The sequence below is a fragment of the Procambarus clarkii genome, chromosome 17, assembly GCF_040958095.1.
Source record: "Procambarus clarkii isolate CNS0578487 chromosome 17, FALCON_Pclarkii_2.0, whole genome shotgun sequence".
Taxonomy (NCBI): domain Eukaryota; kingdom Metazoa; phylum Arthropoda; class Malacostraca; order Decapoda; family Cambaridae; genus Procambarus; species Procambarus clarkii.
Genome location: NC_091166.1, coordinates 22,445,374 through 22,465,838, shown reverse-complemented (window position 1 = coordinate 22,465,838; position 20,465 = coordinate 22,445,374).

Here is a 20,465-nt window from a genome sequence, read left to right as displayed (position 1 = left end):
AATGTGGGGCAGTAATATTGGAAGGTTTGACGTAAACGACCGTTTTCTATAACAAAACAATTTATTCACAAAACAAAACTAAAACTACTACACAGTGAATTTACGTTACTTTACTGTCACTCCAGTGGCACATTCAAGAACAGCTAATCAACAGCCTGATGGACCCACGGTACCCTTATCCCGTCATCGCTGACTGACTAATGACACTAACTGAACACTGTGGTGCCCACTGGTGACGCAAGCTTGCAATCAATATTGTCACGGCTTCACGGTGATCAATACTATAATTACAAAATCCTTGACTGGCGCTCGCTGCTCTCAACGAGGTACCAAGTAACAAGGCGGTTAATCCAAGAATGATAACCCTTTATAAAAATCTTACGTTAACACTTGTCTCTCAGGACAATCAAAACAAAAGTTACTCTAATTGAATTTAAACAATTACGTTAATACACACGTGTCTCAACGACACTTAAATGGTAGCAATAACTCGTAAATGAATTAATTACATCAACTTGAAAGTCAAGCATTCGGTGAGTAATTCCCAATTAATTACTGAATACAAAAGCCTATTAATTCAGACGAGTATTGATAAAGCCTACTGTCTCTCAACTGACATTTTACTTCCGGTCTTACGACAAGATTACCTTAACGAGGGTAGACTACTGTACCACACACAAGGTTACAACACACTCCGTGTAAACAACAACATCAACACCTGGTGAATTCACTAAGTGGCGATTACTAATTATCTTTAATTAGCTACGAGTGCTTAATCACTCTGTCCGCAGACAGATCTGATCAGTCCAACGAATTACAGCAGCTTAATTACAGCGCAATTGACTCCGATCATAACAGACCGTCAACCCCTTACGTTAATCACTCAATTAACGACAGCTCGTTAAATCGTTAACACTACGTTAGTCTTCACTTGACAATTCCTCCACTGCGTGAACTTCACGGTGACTGTTGCCGTTACACGACTCTACGTTAATCACAACAATGTTCAACAAAACAACAATGACCTCGTTAAGTAAATCGTGTCCCCCGGTAACGTTAAATGACTTTAATTCTCACAGAATCCTTCACAGTACACAACGCATTCCACCAAGGACACAACTTGTCTACAGTTTACACACGGTACAACACAGTACATCACAGTACATCCTTGCCTTTGCTTTGATGTCCAAAGGGATTGGAAAGGATGGGGGAGGTAGAGGGATGGGGAGATGAAATTCAGGAAGAGGATTCGGGTGTAGAGAGAGAGGAGGTTTGAAAGTTCGGTGGCCTATCCACCATGGGTTGACATATGTGTATGTGTTGTTTGTTTGCGTATGTGTTATGTTGGGTTGTCAGTTCATTGGCTGGGGAGGCTAGTGTTTGTGACCTTGCTGGTGTCCTAAAGCACTAGAGCCGATGGAGTTGGCTAAAGGAGGTAATCTTAGCAACATCAGGGTAGTTACACTCCTGACACCACGACAAAAGGTTTTTTGGTTTTATATTTTTTTTGTAGTAGTTTTATTTGATTTTTTATTTATTTATTTATTTTTTTTATTTATTTCTTTATTCTTCATTTGTTGTAGATCGGGTCCGGGATGGGCCACTCATCTGGGTCGTCTAGCAGGCCGCTAAGTATTTGAGGTCTTGGGAAGGCCTCATCATGGATGTGTCTGATCACTTTTTGTTGGAGAGTGATTCATCTGGTTCTGTGTGGTGGTTCGTGGATCTCGTAGTCGCTGGTGGTGTTTACTGCTTCGTAGGGATCTTCGGGGTCTGGGACATACATGTTCTTCATGCGGTACAGCTGTCTTCTGGCCAGGTAGTTGAGCCTGATGTTCATTGGCATAATGTTGAGCGTCTCATGGATTTGGTTAGTTCTTACCCTTTCCATCAGAGTCACGCCCTCCGCAAAGCGAAGTGCTTTGTTTTGTACTCGTTGGATCTTCAGCATGTTGGATTTGTTGGTGAGGTTCAGGGGGACGTAAGGGTATTCCAAGCTAGGCCTTATGATCATTCTGTACAGGTGGAGCTTGATGTGGGATGGGGATTGGTTGAAACGGAAGAGCCTCGCCAATGAACCCCGGGCCAGCGCTGTCTTCTGGGATACGTGCTGGGAGGAGTTGAGTAGCCTGTTGAAGTTGTAACCGAGCACTGTGTTGGAGTTTGAGATGGCTATGGGTTCACCCCTGATTCTTATTCCCCCCTCATTTTCTATTGAGAAGGCCATACAGCCGACTGTGCTTCATTGGATCTTTTCTGGGTTAGTGGTGATCTTCCATTTCTTTTCCCAGTTAGCAGTCCTTGCTAGTTCTACGTTTGCCTTACGAGTTACAGTTGCATGCTTGGCCGCTTGGGTTAGATGTTATCACGTGTGTTACGTCGTCCGCAAATTGCACGATAATGGTGTCCCTATACTCTGGTTGGGGCAGGTCGTTTACAAAGATGTTGAAGAGAACCGGGCTCAAGTGTGGGAACCGACCTGTGAGATTTATATTTATTTAATTTATATGAATTTATATAGAATTTATATTTACGTTAATTTATATATTTCGATAGCAATTTGTATGATGTTAAGTGGACTGTATTTCTGCAATAATCTCACAAATCGATCCACTACACATTAGGGGGGGTTTATATTGAATTTATATATATGCAGCCAATCAAACTACAGTATTAGACTACATACATTGAAGAAGTTCCTTATCTTATTTGTACAGCAGGCCTTAGTCCACCAGATATAACTAGGATGTAGACACCAAATTATCCTCTTTGAGGTAGCTTCCATCACCCAGTAACTGATGCACAAAACTTGCTTCCTCGTCTTGACCTTTTATTAAGAGGCAGTTCGTATTCTAACCGGGTCGCCCCTATCTAATGACATTAATGGCCATAAATGATAGATAAATGGGTTTCGGCAGAACACTTAACTTGTATTTGTTGACAGTGTGTTGATGATGGTACACCTTTGGTTTCCATAACACTTCGTCCAAGTAAAATTAACAGGAGCCGAATTGCTCCCGTGCCTCTGGTCTAAGTACAATAACAATGGCTGACCACTCCCTCCTCACTGACGTTACTGGTCTACATTGTCCAGATGACAGTAAGTGATAGAAGGGTCATATTTACTCAATTTTGATACTGATAATTAAGTTAATTTAAATAAGATGTTTTTAGGATGGTATAGTAGGCCCCTATAGATGGTATAGGGGCCTCGTAGCCTGGTGGATAGCGCGCAGGACTCGTAATTCTGTGGCGCGGGTTCGATTCCCGCACGAGGCAGAAACAAATGGGCAAAGTTTCTTTCACCCTGAATGCCCCTGTTACCTAGCAGTAAATAGGTACCTGGGAGTTAGTCAGCTGTCACGGGCTGCTTCCTGGGGGTGGAGGCCTGGTCGAGGACCGGGCCGCGGGGACACTAAAGCCCCGAAATCATCTCAAGATAACCTCAAGATAGTCCAAAGACTAATGTATTTAAGAATAATTCCCAGCATAATAGCTGGTGAATTTATAATAGTATGTGGTAATGATATCCCGTTTTCTATAGACGGAAAATTCCACTACAAGTTACATTTTCTATGGGTAACTTGTTTATACAATGCAGCAATATTATCTGCCTGTATGATATTATTAAATGGTGTCGGATTTTCCGACATCAAGCATGATCCTTGGGGGACTCCAGCTGTTGGGGTGAAGGCTGCGGCCTCTTTTCCCTTGAAGCTGGGGGTAACTAGCCTATTCTTAAGGAAATTTCTGATAAGCCTGAGGAGGGTCCAGTTTTGCGCTGGTAAATCTGCTAATTTGTACACAAGACCATCGTGCCACAGGTTGTCGAAGGCCTTGTGTACGTCCCTCGTTGCAATCAAAGCTACCTGTTTTTGCTTGTGAATTGAGCTTACGGCGTCGTAGATGATGTTTATTGCGTGCTGGGTTGATCTATGTGCTCGAAAGCCAAACTGTTTTTCTGTGAAGAGGTTGTTGTACTCCATGTAGTAGTTAAGACGGTTTGACATGATTTTTTCAAAGCACTTGCCTATTGTGTCTAGGAGGAAGATTGGACGGTAGTTGCCAGGTTGGTGGGGGTCTTTCTTGGGTTTGGGAATGAATATCATCTTGGCTGACTTGAATGCTACAGGAATGTGACCCGATGCCAACATAGCGTTGAATAGGTTGAGTATGGATTGCAGAAGATTGCCTGGTAGAAGTTTGATCTGCAACGCTTTGATCCCCGATGGTCCTGGGGCCTTATCTCGGATGCTTTTGATTACTCCTCTCATCTCTAACATAGTTATGGGTCTTGTTAGAGGGTGGTCGTCTTCTAGGGTTGTCAGGTCTATCAGAGGGGTGCTGTGAAGGGAGGCGGCGTTTTCTGTTGTCCATTGGTTGACACGTTCAAAGTGAGTGTTGTTGAAGGCTCTGCTGTTTGAAGCCGTGAGTGTCTTTTTCCATACTGCGCCCATGTCAGCCTGATCTTGCGGGTCTTCTATTTTTTCTTGTTGCTCCTCGTCATCGTCGTCAAGGAATGTGTGTACGAGGTGGGTGAGGCTGGGGTTAACCGATCCCAAGAGCTGTCTGATCTTGCACCAGAAAGCTCCCGGCTCCCTTTTGTACTGGTTGGCCTGCCTCACAAGGGTTCCCCAAATGTAGGTCTTGTGAGTCAGCGATAGGTCTGTTTTTCCCTTCTGAGTGTTTGTAGGGTCAACGCTGGTGGCTGGCCAGTTTGGTAGTGGCTTTGGCAAGCTAGCTGGTACTCATTCATTTTGCCTCTGATTTCTCGGGTCAGTTTATATTGGTGGTAAGTCCTTGTGGTGGATATTTCACAAGTGGCCTCAGTTGCAAGCTGGATGCGGCTGTGGATGGTGTCTACTGCTTGGTCGATTGTTTGGGTTGGGAGGTTTTCGAACTCAATGATGTCAGCCAGGAAGGTGTCATATTCCCGGGCACGTATGGTTTCCAGTCTGGGCCTGGGAGGTGCCACATACCTGAAGGGGGTTGCTTGGAGGGTTGTGACCACAGGGATGTGGTCAGACCCCACGTTCTTGCCTGGGTTTACTCTGCAGTGGAACAGGTCACAATCCCTGTTGGTCAGCACTCTGTCTGGGGTGCCCCTCTGGTTGCCCGCAAAGAACGTCTTAAAGTGGGGGCCTTGGAAGGAGAGGTCCCGGTTTTGCATTAAGTTGAAGAGCTGCCTGCCCTTGAGGTCTGGCCTGGCAGGAGCGTTGAATAAGGCCTGATGGTGGGCATTCAGGTCTCCTGCGATGATAGTAGGGAGGTTCCTATCGAGCAGCCTGTTCAGAGGGATGGAGGGGAGGTAGGCCAGTCTAGGTGGTAGATATGCGGTGCAGACGATGAGGGGGGCCGTGTGACGTGGTGAGTTCTATTGCAAGAAAGTGGTCATCTTCTATGAGGATGGGGCAGTAAGAGAGCCCTCTTCTTATTAATATTGCCACCCCACTGTACATCCCCCTGTTGACTTCCCTGGTGGAATATCCCCAATTGGAGATGTGCTGGTCCTGTCTAACCACTATTTCATTGAGTAAGATAATATCTGGGTTAAGTCTGGCTACCTCCAGAGTGAGGAGGTATATGTTGTTGAAGTAATGTCTGATGTTCACCTGAAGGATTGTGATCCCCATTATTGGCTATGAGACGTATGTGTTTGTTTGGCTCTAGCGCCAGTGTTATTACATTCGGTTTGGCTACTGCTATTTATGGAGGTGGAGGGTAAATCTATTGAGCCAGGGAACATCCTTGCCACTTACGGCAAAACTTGTAAATGACTTCTCCAGTAAATTATCTACCAATAATTCACACTTTACCACAACACAACAGTAAAATAAGCGCTAGCCAATATAATAATAGAATTATTTATAACCAAGGGAAACCTCCCTGTTACCATTTTCACTGCTGAAAAAAGGGAATCAAATTACAGCGAATTACATACACGGCACATAGAGCAAATGGAAACAAATAGAGAACACTTTGCTCCACCACTGAATGTGTCTCTATGTCCTCACACACGTCAACCTCACAGTTGGGCTCAACCTCAACTTGGTGACGGCAAACAGGGTAAACTGACAAGTCTCCAATTCCCATTCACCACACCAGGTGGTCACAGGGACAGAGGACCGACGTAACACTGGGTACGAAACCAGCTTCAGAGTTTTACTACCCAAACGGAAACAGTGTACATACATCAATCTCACGGGCTCGCCACACACACTCGCATACATACATGTCAACTTCACTGCCACTGCTGCTAGCTGCTGCTGCTGGATGATGACGTAGGCGTCCTCACTTCGTACACGTGGTCGGCTGGAGCACGGGGTCCTAGACCACGAGGTTAGCTCCACACACAGATACCAGGTGGCGCAGACACGCCGGCTTAAGGCAGCCAGGAGTGCGCGCACAACAGATCACTCACAGACACAGCTGGAATGTGGTATCACGCCCATCCACTTGACACGGTACCCTAGGATACGACGGTACACGGTGTTACACGGCACGACAGTACACGAGACAGAATCCTTCACTGTTCACTGCTAATTCCTCGGAATTATGAATTTAAGGTTTCTCTCATAACACTGAAACGTTCTCTAGCTCGTCTCACTGCGGTACCTTCAAGCTAAGATACGACAGACGGCGGATGTCACTAACACACTACGATAACAGCCTCACTTAGTACAGTTGCACTGAGATGGCATCTCCCAATCACGTGGCTTAGATGACAAAGTTCACACTGCTAAACCGTCGAATACGCCTTTTCGCGATACTGGATTCTTATGTACGGCACCCGGAAAGATAGCAACATGATGAGCGTGACTTTAGGAACGTTGCAGGTGGTATTTCCCGGTGCTTGGCCTTAGCACAAGAAAGTACATCCTTCTCTAGCAACGTTCTTCCTAAGAATAATTTTGCGCCAAGACGGTTCCGGGATACCATGCGGTACCCCTCAGCATCTTGACCAATCACGGTTCAGCATTCCTGAGGCCCAAGCGCCTTGGCCAATGGCGTACCTGCACCACGACGCTGCCCCCTCTCTCACGAGGTGGACACGTGATGGGGAGGGGGTGTAGTCTACAGCCGTTAACCCCCCATACCTCCCTCTCTACACTTGACATACAAAAATTTCCCTGAAATCAACTCCCTCCTGTAATTTCCTCCAGAGACCTGATACAGCGATTAGAATGACATCAATGGCTAGCAAAAGTCACGGACTGTCCAACGACACCCAACACTACTGTGGAAAAGTTATATTCAGAAAGTTGAATCATGGTGCACATTACTGGTGCACTATGCAATTTCGTACCTCATTCAGTGCACGAGAGAGCTGGAAAAATCTGTCTCCTGACATCAACCTCCCACTAAGCATTTATTTCACTGGAAGCGAAATACACCCCACCATTTTACCAGCTCGAGGGTGCACTGTGCACGAGCTGTCACACACTTGACGGCTCACTTCCTGCTGGATGACAGTGGGTGGAGACTCCTTTTTCTATACGTCGTCGCCCTGAGAGACTTGGGGTGACTCCTCCGGTTCGTCCTGGGTAGTATTATTTAACTTTGGCACAGAGTTGTGCTCGGCTCCAGGGCCAGGCTCAAGCCAGCTCGACGCCTCGAAGCCTTAGCACAGCCTCACTTAGGACCCCCACAGCTGGACCCCAAGCTCTGCAGCTCCGGCTTCAGTCTGTGTCATACCGGACACACTAGCAACACTTTGGGATGGACTACCCGGAGAGCCACTATCTTCACTCTCCTCTGACCTTGATGACGCATCATCTCGTTCCTCAGCTGATAAGTGCAGACTGCTTACCTCACTGAGCACCGGGTCACTGACCTGCTCCTCTGGCGTGTGCGACCTGCTTAACCAATCAGCACCCACATTATCGGCCCCCTTGATATACTCGACCCTGAACTTTAACTGCTGTAAGAATAAAGCCCACCGCATAATCCTAGGATTAGCGTTCTTCAATATACTCATATGGCTAAGAGGCTGATGGTCTACCTGAAAGGTGAACCGCCTTCCATACACATACTGATAGAACTTCTTAATGCCTACCACAGCTGCCAACAGTTCTCGCTCGACCGTCGAGTACCGACGCTCTAGGTCACTCAACTTCCGGCTGTAGTAGGCGACCGGCCACACTAGGCCGTCATGCTCCTGCAGAAGTACAGCTCCCACTCCTGTGTTGGAAGCATCAGTTCTGAGGATGTATTCCTTATCATCGTCGGGTAGCCTCAAGATAAGCTGCTCGACCATCTTCTTTTTCAAGCAAGCGAAAGCAGCACCTTCCTCTTCCGTCCAGTTGACCTTAGTAGGGGCAGCCTTCTTTGTCAACTCTGTTAAGGGATAGGCTACAGAGGCGAAGTCTGGAATAAACTTCCTGTAGTAACCCACCAGACCAAGGAATGACCTCACCTGCGTCTTGGTGGTGGGTGGTACAGTATCCTGTATCTTCTGTATCTTATCAGGTAGAGGCTTGGAACAGCCTCCACCGATCACATGCCCAAGGTACCTGACCTTGGCGCATCCCACCTCACACTTGGTAGGTTTGGCGACCATGCCAACTCCTTGCAGCCGCGAGAACACCTGTCTCAACAGTTGCAGATACTCCTCCCAAGTGATAGAGTGGATAAGTACATCATCCACAAATATTTCCACCCCTTTGATGCCCCCCAGGACCTTCCTCATAGTCCTATTGAACACTGCTGGGGCGTTCACCAGCCCAAAGGGAAGAACAGTGAATTGATACAGCCCCTCACTAGTCATAAAAGCTGTGCATCTCTTGCTGTCTTGATGCAGTGGGATCTGCCAGAATCTCTTCGTCAGATCCAGCTTCGAGAATTAATTGTTTGGCGCCGGCCTAGTGAAAATCTCATTTTGGTTAAACATTAGTTCTGCATCAAACTTTTTGACCGAGTTCAATTTCCTGAAATCAAGACAAATCCTTACCCCCCCCCCCTCCCTCAGGTTTCTTCACAATCACCATGGGGCTGGAGTATTGGGGAAGTAGATTTTTCAATCACACCTTCTCTTTCCATCTCCTTCAGTTCAGCCCTGACCTGGGGAACTAGGTGATGGGGAAAAGGATAAGGTTTGGTGCGTACCGCCTGTCTTTCCATTAGCGGTACTCGGTAGCCTTCCACATCAGCTACCTTGGTAACATCTGAGAGCACGCCACTGAACTCCTTAATTAGCTGTCTGGCCTGCGTACTCTGCTCTGGGGATCAGTCGATCGCTAATCCTTACAGCTTTGTATGTTTCATTCTGTTTGCGATTATACAATCGTGGCTGACCTACCTCGCTGTCATCACTGATGACTGACACCCCTGCAATAAATGCAGTGTGTACTGGGTGGGGAACTAGCCCTGTCCCCTCCCGATTTTGCCTTGAAGGTCTCTTACTTCCTTTACCCTGCTTCCTCTGTTCCTTGGGCTGGGTAGTGGCGACCTTGACTTGGCTACCAGCTAGAGCGGACCGCGTGGGTCCCTTTGAACTAGATCCCGTTTTCTGTTGGCGGAAAGGAGCAGGCTTCCCCCGTTTTCCTTGCGCCTGCTGTCTCTGTTACATCCCAGTGTTGGTCGTTCTCCCAGCTTAAACATGCACTACGGAAAGTGGCATGTGTTATGCCGTTGACAAATCCTAATGGCTGGAAAGACGTTGGAACTGGCACATTTACCAACACCATGCAAAGAAAGAAGCATTCATCTTGATTGGGATGTAGGGTGTACAGTCTGCCTATTGTAGTTTATTTAAAAATGCCAGGTTGTCCGTCAACTCGGTCTCCTCATTTGCGTCGTTCAAATGATTTTCTACTGGCATTCCATGTGTATAACGTATGCACTTCCAAATACAGCAGTGTTTTTGCAAACGTGAAGACATACGGTGAAGAAAGCAGTTAACATTGTAGGCAGTGGATTCATAGCTGTTTGTTGTATATTTGCAGCTGTGAAATAAACGTGTTGTTCATTTTCTTGTTTTCAAAACGAAAACAAAAAATACTAATGAAATATTTCAATTCAAACGCACATCAATCAACACAGCTCAATTTCACCACCAATTGCACTGAAAAATAAGAAGAACAGTTAAAAAAACGAAATGAAATCAATCAAAAAAGAAACAAATAAGCTATACCCATGAAATGAACGGTATGGTAGACAACACAGCTCAAATCAAATGAAACGTCACACAAAATAATTAAATCAAAATGAAAATCAATCAAAATCTATGAAAATTCAATTTATCAATGCAATTGGAAGCATTGAAATGGAATCGTGACATATTTTGTATATCGCATGTTGCTCTTACGTGCAACAGATTGGGCAATTTAAAAAAAAAAACGCATGTTTTTAACTGTCACAAGAGTGGCATCTAAATAGTAGGTATATAAAAACACGCACGTATTCGAATGGAACGTTGTGTCAAAATCTCAAAGGAATCGGTGAAGAACTTTTGGAGATTACGTGTGTTGCTCTTATGTCCAACAGATGGCGATGTTTAAAAAAAAAACATGTTTTTCCTGTCACAGGTGAGACATGTATATAGTAGGCACATAGAAACACTCGCCTATTCAAATGTAATGTTGTGTCAAAATTTCAAAATAATCGGTAAAGAGGTTTTGAAGATTTCCCTCACATGAAAAACACCCAAAAAACACAGCTTTTCAAAAAAGTATATTTTTTTCCCGTAATAGACGTGACATCTATATAGTATGTATTTATAAACCTGCTTGGATGGGAAGGGAACGTTGTTTAAAAATTTCAAGGCAATCGGTGAAGAACTTTCGGAGATTAGCGATTTTGAACAAACGAACATTTCCATATATCTAACTTTATTTGAAATTAGCAGTACTCGGCCATGCGCTGCTGTAACGCATGTGCGTAGATGAGTCACAGCAACCTTCCCTGTCCCCCAGTCCTCCCCACCATTCCCCCTTCACCCGTCTCCTCGGCCTCTCAACCATTCACCACTCCAACATCCCCTCTTCCTTCCTAGCATACCCCACTCCCCCTGTCTCTTTGTCCTCCCCACCATTCTCTATTCCCCCATCCCCACCATCTGAAACTCCCCCATCCCCTCGTTCTTCCCCACCATTACCTCCTCCCTTGTCCCCTCATCCTCCGCACCATCTCTCACTTCTGTCCCCTCTTCATCCCCACCATTCCCCACTCCCTCGTCCGATGCCTTCCCAAATGGTCTGATGTTTACATCAGAAAATTGGGAACATCAAGTGATCTGATGTTCCCATCACTGAAATATAAGAAAACAAATAAAAAATGAAATGAAAATATGTAAAAATATAAAAATAAACTAATCACTCAAAATAAACGATCTGGGAAGCAACACAGCTCAATTTCAATGCAATTCACACAAAATAATTAAATCAAAATGAAAATAAATCAAAATCTAGAAAAATTCAATATATCAATGCAATCAGAAACATAGAAATGGAATTGTAACATATCTAGTATGGCATGTGTGTTGCTCTTACATGCAACAGGTGGCACTGTTTTTCACGTGAAGCATAGTTTTACCTGTCACAGGTGTGGCATCTATATGTAAACTTGTGAAATAAACGGTATGATAAACAACACAGCTCAATTCCAACACAATGCCACACAAAATAATTCATTAAAAAATAAAATAAATTGAAATCTGTAAAAATAAAATTATCAATGCAATCGGAAACATTAAAATGGAATTCGTGACATATTAGGTACAGCGTGCATGTTGCTATTAATGCAACAGATGGCGCTGTTTTTCAAAAACGCATGTTTTTACCTGTCACAGGGTGGCATCTATATAGTAGGTATATAAAAAGATATGCCTATTCGAATGCAACGTAGTGTCAAAATTTCAAAGCAATCGGTAAAGAGGTTTCGAAGATTTCCCTCACATGAACAACACAGATTTTCAGAAAAAGCATGTTTTTTTTTACCGTCATAGACGTGACATCTAAATAGTATGTATATAAAAACCTGCTCGGATGCGAATGAAACGTTGTGTAAAAATTTCAAAGCAATTGGTGAAGTACTTTCGGAGATTAGCGATTTTGAACAAACAAACATTTCCATTTATATATATATATATATATATATATATATATATATATATATATATATATATATATATATATATATATATATATATATATATATATATATATATATACATATATATATATATATATATATATATATATATATATATATATATATATATATATATATATATATATATATATATATATATATATATATTAGTATATTTTGGTAGCAGTCTTTCCTGTAGACATATATTATTAAATATGACCGAAAAAGTAAGATTAATAATTCTAACACGAATTTTCTCAATCTTTCGTACATTTCTTTTCACTGTTGGTGGTAATTCAAAAATCAATTCTCCAAAATTCATTTTTATTTCTAGTCTGACGCGACACTTGAGCGCGTTTCGTAAAACTTATTACATTTTCAAAGACTTTAGTTTAAACATACACAACTGAATAGAACTTACACATCTCCGATTTGTTTATATCTACATTTGAGTGAGGTGGATGGGGTGAGGTGGTATTTAATAAGGTATTAATTTCATCAACACAAGACAGAACACAAAACAATGGGTACTGAATAGAAGTGATTGTAGAAAGCCTATTGGTCCATATTTCTTGATGCTTCTATATTGGCACGGAGTCTTGAGGTGGGTAGAATATAGTTGTGCATTAATTGGCTGTTGATTGCTGTTTTTTTTTTTTTTTTTTTTTTTTTTTTTTTTTTTTTTTTGAGATATATACAAGAGTTGTTACATTCATGTACAGCCACTAGTACGCGTAGCGTTTCGGGCAGGTCCCTGGAATACGATCCCCTGCCGCGAAGAATCGTTTTTTCATCCAAGTACACATTTTACTGTTGCGTTAAACAGAGGCTACAGTTAAAGAATTGCGCTGACTAAGGAATGTTGACTTCTTGATGTGTAGTGCCTCGCAAACATCAAGCCGCCTGCTATCGCTGTATCTATCGATGATTTCTGTGTTGTTTACTAGGATTTCTCTGGCGATGGCTTGGTTGTGGGAAGAGATTATATGTTCCTTAATGGAGCCCTGTTGTTTATGCATCGTTAAACGTCTAGAAAGAGATGTTGTTGTCTTGCCTATATACTGGGTTTTTTGGAGCTTACAGTCCCCAAGAGGGCATTTGAAGGCATAGACGACGTTAGTCTCTTTTAAAGCGTTCTGTTTTGTGTCTGCAGAGTTTCTCATGAGTAGGCTGGCCGTTTTTCTTGTTTTATAGTAAATCGTCAGTTGTATCCTCTGATTTTTGTCTGTAGGGATAACGTTTCTATTAACAATATCTTTCAGGACCCTTTCCTCCGTTTTATGAGCTGTGGAAAAGAAGTTCCTGTAAAATAGTCTGATAGGGGGTATAGGTGTTGTGTTAGTTGTCTCCTCAGAGGTTGCATGGCGTTTCACTTTCCTTCTTATGATGTCTTCGACGAAACCATTGGAGAAGCCGTTGTTGACTAGGACCTGCCTTACCCTACAGAGTTCTTCGTCGATTTGCTTCCATTCTGAGCTGTGGCTGAGAGCACGGTCGACATAAGCGTTAACAACACTCTTTTTGTACCTGTCTGGGCAGTCGCTGTTGGCATTTAGGCACATTCCTATGTTCGTTTCCTTAGTGTAGACTGCAGTGTGGAAACCTCCGCTCTTTTCCATGACTGTTACATCTAGAAAGGGCAGCTTCCCATCCTTTTCCATCTCGTAAGTGAAACGCAGCACGGAACTCTGCTCAAATGCCTCCTTCAGCTCCTGCAGATGTCTGACATCAGGTACCTGTGTAAAAATGTCGTCAACATACCTGCAGTATATGGCCGGTTTCAAGTTCATGTCGACTAAGACTTTTTGCTGGATGGTACCCATGTAGAAGTTTGCAAACAGGACACCTAGGGGAGAACCCATGGCGACCCCATCTACTTGCTTATACATGTGCCCATCCGGGCTCAAGAAGGGTGCCTCTTTAGTACAAGCTTGGAGTAGTGTCCTTAGGATATTTTCTGGTATGTCAAGAGGGTCGCCATGGTTTCTCTCCCTATCTATTTAGAGGCTCATTCGCATCCTAACCGGAATTAATCATATCTATGTACATTACTGGCCAATAATGACTTAGATAAGATTTTGGAAAGACACTTCTCTTGTGGTTGTTGACAGTGTGTTGATGATGGTAGAACACTAATTTGATCTCCATAACACTTCGTCCGAGAGAAATTATAGGAGCTGAATTTGTTCCCCAACGCCTCTGGTCTTAACAATGGCCGAACTTCCTCACCACCACTCCTGGCTGGTCCAGATGTCAATAAGTGATAGAAGGGTCACGTTTACTCTATTTTGATACTGATAATTAAGTTAATGCAAATTAGATGTTTTTATGATGTTATAAGTCCAAAGATCTATATATAAAGTATTTAAGAATAATTCCCAACAGAATAGTTGGTGAATTTATAGTACTATGTGGCAATGATATCCTGTTTTTTATTGACGGAAAATTCCACTACAAGCTACAATTTCTATGGGTTAACTTGTGTATACAACGACAGCAATATCATCTGCCTTTTGTATGTAATATTAGTAAATGGTGTCGGGTTTTCGGACATAATTCCCCGGGGGCTCCTCAAGGGTCGAAGTCCTATTTAGAACAGACGAACACCGATACTCCTCCTTTGAGTTATTAGATTATTTTGATGTTAGTTGTTAGTAATCACACATTTGTGCATTTGTTTGTACAGGACGGATGTCCCGTACTCGAGTTGCAGGGGTTAGAAGTCTAATGTGATTTCATTTCCCTGTTAACTCTTGAAATGCTAAAATTCTAGCCTAAATACATATTATTTCACCCAGAAGACTGAATGTGATCCAGTACTACAGTCAAGTATCATTCAGGGGCTGCAGTGAGATCAGTGACATTAGATATAACTTGAAGCTTGTTCAGGTAACTGGTCACTGATAAATAAAGACTGAGGCCCGTGGAATTTATATTGATTAAATAATAAATGTATCAAAATCAGTCGTCAGATTTATTGGGGGTTTAATTTAGTTAATTCAGAGGATTGAATAGTCCATCATTAAAGTCAAGTATAGTTCTGAGACTGCGGTGGGTTCAGTGACATTGGTCGCAGTGACTTGTAGCTGTATAGACTACTGTTCACTGATTTGCCACTGAGGCCTCATGAACTCATCTTCAGCTTTAAATGATGATATTAACATTAACCTCTGTTGCTATAGTCAGCTGTAATCTCCTTAGTATAATGCTACTGGAGATATATATATTAAGCTGACAAATTTAGATTTCTACTGGTATTGTTTATCTGCAGGCATAGGTCTCCTCAGGCTTAATACTGAGCCTGAGAGTAATTTGCCTCCTGCAGAATTTAGCATGGTTATGCCCTGATATTTAGTAGGGCTACCAATGAACCGATGGTAGTAGTCTGTACCTACAAGGAGACCGAAGTCGGTGAGGTGATTAGACTTAATATTATCTGCCAATTTTATGCCTCTATTTCTCAGGAATTTGGCTGTTGCTCTCAGACCTTGTACTTGTAGGTCTGCTGGTATTTTGTCCACCACAATGGCTTGTACCTGACAGACGTACCTGCCTAAACGTACTGATGGTTGTACGGTAGACTTGAGGTCCTGTATCTGTTAGAAACTCTGAGATGGTGATTGTTGTCTGGGCTACAGGCCTTAATTGTAGTTCATCTGCCAATTTTTTAGTGACATATGTTCTCTGGGACCCTTGGTCAAACAACCCACGGGTATGGACCTTGGCCCTCTTATTTTGGATGGTAATTTGGGCAGTAGGCAAAGTCGTATTACCTTTCAACATTGCCGATTTGACACTAATTGTTTGAGCACCTTGCAGTACTGTACGGTGGTGGGAATGCTATCTTCCACCTTGGGGTTTGGAGACTTTGTTTTGGTGTCTCTGCACAATGCTGCATGGTGCTGACCCTTGTTACACCTATTACAGGTGTGTAATTGGGTCTCATAATCGTTGATGTTATGTTTCCTGAGGCACCTCGTGCAATGTTGCAAATCTTTGAGTCGCTCAACACGGGCGTCACTATCAGGAAAATTAGAGCAGTGGTACATGGAATGTTTCTCATTGCAGAACAAACATGTTCCATAGCTTCTAGTACCCTTTGGTGTCATGCTCTTCGGTGACACAGTAACTATAGGTTTGGAGGGTCCCACTGCATATACGCCCACACTGCCACTGTTTCACTTTGGTGTTGAATTATATTATTTTGATTGATTTGGAGTACCTTTGGTAGTCTGTGGTTTACTATTATTGGTTTCTGAAGGTTTACTTGGTTTTAATTTGTCATGTGTTCGTAATTGATGATTTACTGAACATAAATCCTCAAATATTTCATTCATGGATAAGATACTTTTATTGTAATGAGCACTCATTTGTCTCAATACGTCCCTAGATATTTTCTGGACAATTATTTTCAAGACCCACTCAGCCCCGTTTGTATCGGCTGTCAGGCTGAGGGCCTTGATCATTGATTCTACCTCCAGCTTGAAGACTTAGAGTGAATCAGCTGAAGCCTCCGGTGGGGGTAAATGCAACAGCTCATATACTAGATGTGATGTTCTTACTTCTGGATCAGCATAATTATCCGTGAGGAGTTGTACTGCCAGATCATAGCCATCATTAGTTAATCTCAAATGGGATACTAATGTTTTAGCTTCGCCTGATAATTGGCCTTGTAGGTAAGAAAATTTACTACTCTCTGGTAAAGATTGTTTTGAGTCCACAAGGTCAACGAATTTGTTCCAAAATTCGTCCCAATCTTCCTCGTCTTTACCTGAGAAAGTGGGTAAATTAATTGGAGGGAGTCGAGATTCAGCTTGACTCGTATTAGATGAAACTGTTGTTGTTGTTGTTGTTCCCTTGTCCTGGGCAATTAATTTGACGTAAGGCTGTAACGTGGCCTGAGTGTGATCTTCATAACTCGCTAGATCAACTATAATGTCGTCTATTTCTCTTTCTAATAAATTGGTGTTGGCAAGTTCAGCCACATATGTTGCTATTTGGTATTTGATTTGCTCAAATTTACCTGCAGCTGTTTGATAATAGCTTTCCAGGTCAGCATAACACTTTTTTGCACCACGTGTGCCCGACCCACACTACCCCAGGTGGGCCTCAGAGTTTCATGGGAGCATGCGGTAATTCTGAAAAGTGTATACTGTTTTCAACTTTGTCACCTCAATTCTCGTCCAAGGTTTTTCAATTTGGTATCATTGTGTTCGCAATAGAATTCTCTACACGACTAAAGATCTATAAAGTCCAAAAGCCCGGCGTATCATCCACAACAAACAGAGAAAGTGAGTACGTGTTACCCAGGAACATGCAAGAGCGATAAAATGTGTACACTCTTTTCACGTTTGTCACCTCAATTCCCGTCCTAGGGCTTTCATTTTGGTATCGTTGTGTTTGCAATAGAATTCCCAAAAAGAGTATATGCATATGATGTCAAAACCCGCAGCACGCTCCACCCGCCGACCTGATGAATGTGGCCCGGAAAGAGAGCACGGAGCCACCCCAAGGCTCCTCTCAATACATAAGAGAGGGAGGTAATACTGAAAAGTGTATACTCGTTTCCACTTTGTCATCTCATTTCTCGTCCTAGGTTTTTCAATTTGTATCAATGTGTTCGCAATGGAATTCTCTACAAGAATAAATGCATATAAAGCCCAAAAGCCCAGCAAGAAAGTGAGAAAGTAAAAGCGTATTACCCAGAACCGCGCATGAGCAATAAAATGTGTACACTCTCTTCACTTTGGACATCTCAATTCTCGTCCTAGGTCTTTCATTTTGGTAACATTGTGTTCGCAATAGAATTCTCTACAGGAGTATATGCAAATGTAAAGTCCAAAAGCCAGGCGTACCACCCACAGCAAACAAAGAAAGTGACGGAGCATAATCCCAGTGAGAACTATTAAAATAGGTATACTGTTTTCAAGTTTGTTACCTCAATTTGGGTCCTAGGTCTTTCATTTTGGTATCAATGTATTCGCAATGAAATTCTCTACAATAGTATATATATATATATATATATATATATATATATATATATATATATAATATCCAAAACTGCTGTCCCGAAGCCGCCGTCAGTTTGCCGCCGAAAACGACGCAATGCTGCGTCGTTACCGTTACCGAGCGAAAGTGATAATCAACTGAAGATTGTTCTGACAAATCTTCACATTTCTTGATCTGTCTTGTTAAGTGGCCTTTAAGACCTGCAAGGGTTCTTTTTATTCTCCCTTCATTATCCATACTGGCTAGTTGGTTAAGCCTTGTAGAGCTTGTACTTGGGCTGCTCATAATGCTGAACAAGTACTAATGGTAGCCTAGGGTAAAATTCTGCAATCACTAGGCTATAATCCTACCTCTATTAGAGGTTAGCACTTAAAATTAATACACATTATATATATATATATATATATATATATATATATATATATATATATATATATATATATATATATATATATATATATATATATATACATATATATATATATATATATATATATATATATATATATATATATATATATATATATATATATATATATATATATATATATATAATCAAACACACTAGTGATAAACCAGTGTCCCCTGGAAGTACCTTTAGGTTAGCTCCTCAATTTTCACCCTAGGATGGTATAGACACTAATTAATCACTCAAAGGTGTAATGATCATAAGTAAATTATTATATATACACAACTCGAGCTGATAACAATTACTCCCAAAATAGAGCCTGTACCATTCGTTAATGGTGCTAGGTTGTTCAATATAGTACAACTAAACTATGGTAATAATGGGACTAGGATGAACAATAAATAGTTCAACTAGTCAATGGTAATCGGTTATTAATAAACACTTGCCAATGTATATCCTACCCTGTTGTGGGTTGGCAATTAGTAAATATTGTATTGAGTATTGTATAGCAGTCTCCGTGGTGTAGTGGTAAGACACTCGCCTGGCGTTCCGCGAGCGCTATGTCAAGGGTTCGTATTCTGGCCGGGGAGGATTTACTGGGCGCAATTCCTTAACTGTAGCCTCTGTTTAACGCAACAGTAAAATGTGTACTTGGATGAAAAAACGATTCTTCGCGGCAGGGGATCGTATTCCAGGGACCATAGGATTAAGGACTTGCCCGAAACGCTACGCGTACTAGTGGCTGTACAAGAATGTAACAACTCTTGTATATATCTCAGAGAACACTAGTGCAATATATATTAAATAATTCTCTATTTAAGAGAAATACTATACACAATTATTAATGATAGCCTCTTAATTGCCTCTATGAAACTTCTAGTATTATCTAGAAGTATTAAATATTTTTAGTGACCTCGCAAAATTAATATCACAAAATTCGTGGATAATCTCTAGCGAAATTAACACCACAAAATTCGTGAAAAATTTTGTAAGGACACAGCCGCTAATTTGGCTGGCTCTAAAATAAGCGCTGTCACTTCACGGAATAACACTCCACCAATTGATGGTTGACCACGAAACCGCTGAGTAAGACTGGACTAAGTTGAGGGGCTCGTGAGCTCGCTGGAGGTTACGCTGCCGGTCACTGACTGGCGATGTATTGTTATTGTATAAATCGCACTAGTACCAGTGTATTTAATTAATCCACTGGTTAACTCTGATTCATCCCATACAAAGATGACAAAATAGTCTGTCATCCGGTGTAAAGATGACCATATAATGTGGGCATATTCGAATCAGTTCTGTACTATCTTGGTTCAAAGGACCATATAATGTGGGAACCAACCTGTGAGATTTATATTTATTTAATTTATATGAATTTATATAGAATTATATTTACGTTACTTTATATCTTTCGATAGCAACTGGTATGATGTTAAGTGTATTTCTGCAATATTTCTCACAAATCGATCCTTACACATTAGGGGGGGGTTTAAATTAAATTTATATATATGCAGCCAATCAAAGTACAGTACTAAATACATATATTAGTATATAAATTGAGGAGGTGCGTTATCTTATTGTATGGTAGGCTTAGTGCACCAGGTATAACTAGGATGTAGACACCAAATTATCCTCGTGAGAGGCTAGCTAATAGGAGATGAAGTACTTAATGAAACAGACAGAGAGAAAGATATAGGAGTTGATATCACACCAAACCTGTCTCCTGAAGCCCACATAAAGACAATAACGTCTGCGGGATATGCGAGGCTGGCTAACATCAGAACGGCGTTCAGGAACCTGTGTAAGCAATAATTCAGAATCTTGTACACCACATATGTAAGACCAATCCTGGAGTATGCGGCCCCAGCATGGAGCCCGTACCTTGTCCAGCACAAGACGAAGCTGGAAAAAGTCCAAAGGTATGCTACTAGACTAGTCCCAGAACTAAGAGGCA